Here is a 4,991-nt window from a genome sequence, read left to right on the forward strand (position 1 = left end):
CCGACCCATTTAAAATATATATATATATATAATAATAATAATAATAATAATAATCTAAACTAGTGGTCCCATACCCACTAGATACCTAACCACAACAACCAAGAGCAGAAATGACCGATACCATTAAACCAATAAAACAATAGTATTCCATAACCATTAATTCAATAAAACCAAACATCATGAATCACATAAATAGAAATCCTGAACAACATTCTAGGACTCACCTCTAACAACCTAACAGAAGCCAGACAACAACCAAGCGAGTCACTAGAACATCCTCCTCTTCATTACCTTGATTCCACGATCACACTTTTCCTTTACCTGCACTACAAACACAAATTGAGATGCATGAGTATTTTATAAACACTCAGTAAGGCAATCCTCCCATCTACTGGGCTATACACACAAACAATAGAGACATCTCTATCCATCAACCAACAATCAATAGCCAAACAATAACAAACCCGGACTCTGCATCGATCGACACCAATCCATGCATCGACCAACACCAATTGGGGCTGCATCGACCAACACAAGCTTGCATCGACAAACACACACACTGCATCGACTGACGCATGCTCGACATTGCACGAAATCCCTAATTGCATTGACCAAGGCCTCCACATGGCATCGACCGACGCACATGCCGAGCACCGTTTTCCCCCGAAGCTTCTCGCTGGATCTCCGTTCCTACACCAACAAAACTCGATCCCAACCCACAAGAAAGCTTCCCAAAGCCCGAAATAACATTCTAACAAGCCAAACAACACATAAACAAGCAAATCAGAGAGATCTCCAGCTTAGATAAGCCATGGTCATGTACTTACCTTTGCCACAGACGATTTTGAACCTCAAACAAGCAAAACAACGCTCCTAGGAAGCTCCTACAACAATCCTGATACGCCCAAAATTGGAGGATCACTCAGCCGGATTAGAAAGTATAGAAACTCGCCAAGGTGCAAGGTGCAACAAGGGATATTTGATGGATTGAGGGGTCACACAGCAGTTGCAGAAGGCTGCTGATATTCCCAACTCCAATCACTGTTAGATATGACACACTAGTCCAGCAAGAGGAGGCTGTTACTTGGATATTACACACCAAGAAACAAAGAAATGTTCTAGAAAAAGAACAAAGAGATAGACTCATAAAATGAAAAGGAAATTGATTGATGATTCTCAAATAAGATTACATGAGTTTATATAGTGATAAGAAACTTGGTAACAAAGCCAAGTTTGATTATTCTTGAAACTAAAAGATAATAAAGATAGTAAGTTAAATGAAGATTCAACTTTTGGTGCATGTTTCTCTTCCCAAGGTGTCCTTCCCAAGGTGAGTTGAACTCCATTTTCGTCATCCCTCTTTGACCACAAAATAAAGTGATTATTTTGGGCTTTCTTGGACTTGAATTAGGCTCAAAGTGGGCTGGACTTGATAGATATCATCTCCAATAGTTTTTCTCATGCTCTCTTTGGCCATAAGCTCTTGAATAAGCCCATTTAGTGCATATCTTAGCTTCTTAGCTTTTGCTCTAGTCATTGGTCCTCCAGGTACATGCAATGGTTTCTCAGCAAAAAGCTCATCAGGTTCAAGCTCAGCTATAAGTTCCTCATGTTCAAGCTCAGATACAAGCTCCTCCTCATTAGCTCCATCCATGGTCACATCATCCCCCTCCTCTTGAAAAGGATTTGTCCTCAAATCTGGATCATCTGCCACAAAGGGAACTAAATCAGAAACATTAATGATTGATCTCACATTGTACTTACCTTGAAGATCAAGTTGGTAGGTATTGTCATTGATCTTTTTTTTGATCTCGAAGGGTCCATCAATTCTAGTCTTGAGGTTTGATTTCCTTTCAGCGGGAAACCGTTCTTTCCTCAAGTGAACCCACACTTGGTCTCCGGGTTTGAATACCATCTTGCGCCTTCCTTTGTTAGCTTCTTTTGCATATTGCTTTGTTTTCTCTTCGATGTTTATTCTAGCTTTCTCATTGATCTGTTTGTCAAGATCAGCTTTCTTTTTCCCATCCAAGCTAGCTANGATTACATGAGTTTATATAGTGATAAGAAACTTGGTAACAAAGCCAAGTTTGATTATTCTTGAAACTAAAAGATAATAAAGATAGTAAGTTAAATGAAGATTCAACTTTTGGTGCATGTTTCTCTTCCCAAGGTGTCCTTCCCAAGGTGAGTTGAACTCCATTTTCGTCATCCCTCTTTGACCACAAAATAAAGTGATTATTTTGGGCTTTCTTGGACTTGAATTAGGCTCAAAGTGGGCTGGACTTGATAGATATCATCTCCAATAGTTTTTCTCATGCTCTCTTTGGCCATAAGCTCTTGAATAAGCCCATTTAGTGCATATCTTAGCTTCTTAGCTTTTGCTCTAGTCATTGGTCCTCCAGGTACATGCAATGGTTTCTCAGCAAAAAGCTCATCAGGTTCAAGCTCAGCTATAAGTTCCTCATGTTCAAGCTCAGATACAAGCTCCTCCTCATTAGCTCCATCCATGGTCACATCATCCCCCTCCTCTTGAAAAGGATTTGTCCTCAAATCTGGATCATCTGCCACAAAGGGAACTAAATCAGAAACATTAATGATTGATCTCACATTGTACTTACCTTGAAGATCAAGTTGGTAGGTATTGTCATTGATCTTTTTTTTGATCTCGAAGGGTCCATCAATTCTAGTCTTGAGGTTTGATTTCCTTTCAGCGGGAAACCGTTCTTTCCTCAAGTGAACCCACACTTGGTCTCCGGGTTTGAATACCATCTTGCGCCTTCCTTTGTTAGCTTCTTTTGCATATTGCTTTGTTTTCTCTTCGATGTTTATTCTAGCTTTCTCATTGATCTGTTTGTCAAGATCAGCTTTCTTTTTCCCATCCAAGCTAGCTATTTCACTCAAAGGTAGAGGGGTTAGATCCAATGGAGATAAAGGATTAAAGCCATAAACGATTTGGAACGGAGAAAACTTAGTTAAAGAATGAACTGATTGATTGTATGCAAAATCAACATGTGGTAAACAATCTCCCCAATTTTTAATGTTCTTTTTGTTCAAAACGTGCAAGAGAGTAGACAAAGTTCTATTAACTACTTCAGTTTGTCCATCAGTTTGCAGATGACAAGTAGAGGAGAATAGCAAATTAGTTCCTAGTTTAGACCAAAACGTTTTCCAGAAGTAACTCAAAAACTTTGTCTCCCTATTAGAAACAATTGACTTAGGCACTCCATGAAAACGAACAATTTCCTTGAAGAACAACTCAGCAACATGCAAAGCATTATCAGTTTTGTGACAAGGTATGAAATGCGCCATTTTTGAAAATCGATGAACGACCGCAAAGACTGAATATTTACTAGTCCTAGTTCTAGGCAAACCAAACATAAAATCCATAGAAATATCTGTCCAAGGCTGAGTAGGAATAGGATGTCGATACTTTACCGTGATGTTGTTGATGGCTCTACAATCAACACACATGCGCAAACTTTCATCCTTTTTAGGCAAAAGTAGGACTAGAGGTGCACATGGGCTCACACTCTCTATGATATGTCCCTTCTCCATGTGTTCATTAACTTGCCTTTGAATCTCCAATGTCTCCACAAGATTAGTCCTGTAAGCTGGTCGGTTTGGAAGTGATGCACCTAGGATGAAATCAATTTGATGTTCTTACCTCTTATTGGCGGCAAATCGTTAGGGTTCTCTTTTGGAAAGATATCTGAGAATTCCTGCAAAACATCTATCAAATGACTCGGGAGCTCTGGTGCAAGGTCAGAAAATCCTATTAGTGTTTCTTTATACACAAGCAAAACCAATGGCTGTTGAGAGTACAAAAATTTCCTTACTTGACTTTCTTTGACAAAGAAATTGGAGTTCTTAGGAGATACCTCAGGTTTTGCTGGTTTAATTTCTTTGTCTCGGCTATTCTTCAACTGGAGCTGGTCTTGATGGACCTCCAATGGAGTTAAAGGAACCATAGTGATCTTTTTTCCTTTATGCTCAAAGGAATGCCGGTTGGTGTAGCCATCATGTATCACCCTCATGTCAAACTGCCAAGGTCGTCCTAGAAGGATATGGCTTGTATCCATGGGAAAGACATTGTACATGATCTCATCTTCATATCGCCCGATGGTAAGAGGAACCATGACTTGTTCCTTGACACACTGTTCGCCTGTCTCATTCAACCATTCCAGTTTAAAGGGATGAGGTCTAGTCTCAAGTCCAAGCTTCCTAACAAGAGTATCACTAGCATCGTTAGTACAGCTTCCATCGTCAATTATCAAAGAACAAACTTTATCTTGAACTAAACATCTAGTGTGAAAGAGATTCTCCCTTTGTTCTCGGTCATTGGACTTAGGCTGAACGCTCAATGATCTCCTAGTGACCAGAAGTGTCCCTTGAGTTGGATATTCAAACTGTTCTTCCTCTTCGTCAAAGATTGGACCAAGATCTTTCTCTTTTTCTTTATCGTCCTTGGACTCCACGTCACCGTTATCTAGGAGGATCATTACCTTTTGATTCGGACATTTGTTGGCATAATGTCCAAGTCCTTGACATTTGAAACACCGAATATCTCTTGCCCGATTGTTGGTCTCGACTGCTTTTCCTTTATCAAGACGAGTCGGAGCATTAGTCTTAAAAACTGAATTTGATGGGGTTGGAGACTTACCTTTATCTTGATAACTTGGTTTTGGAGCAGAGGAAGGTTTAGAGAAACCACTTCTCTTGGTTTGTTGTTCGATTAGAATCGCCTTGTGCAACATTCCCTCCAAGCTTTCATATTCTTGAAGCTCCATTCTGTCCTGGATGTCCCGATGGAGGCCTGCAAGGAATCTGGCCATGGTAGCTTCTAAGGTTTCATCTACATCCGCCTTGATCATTAAGCTTTCCATTTCATGGATATAGTCCTCCACAGATTTGGTTCCTTGAAGCAAGCATCTGAGTTTTTGGTGGAGATCTCTGTGGTAATGAGCCGGCACAAACTGTTTCCTCATCACGGT

Source organism: Camelina sativa, chromosome 7 (assembly GCF_000633955.1).
Source record: "Camelina sativa cultivar DH55 chromosome 7, Cs, whole genome shotgun sequence".
Lineage (NCBI taxonomy): Eukaryota > Viridiplantae > Streptophyta > Magnoliopsida > Brassicales > Brassicaceae > Camelina > Camelina sativa.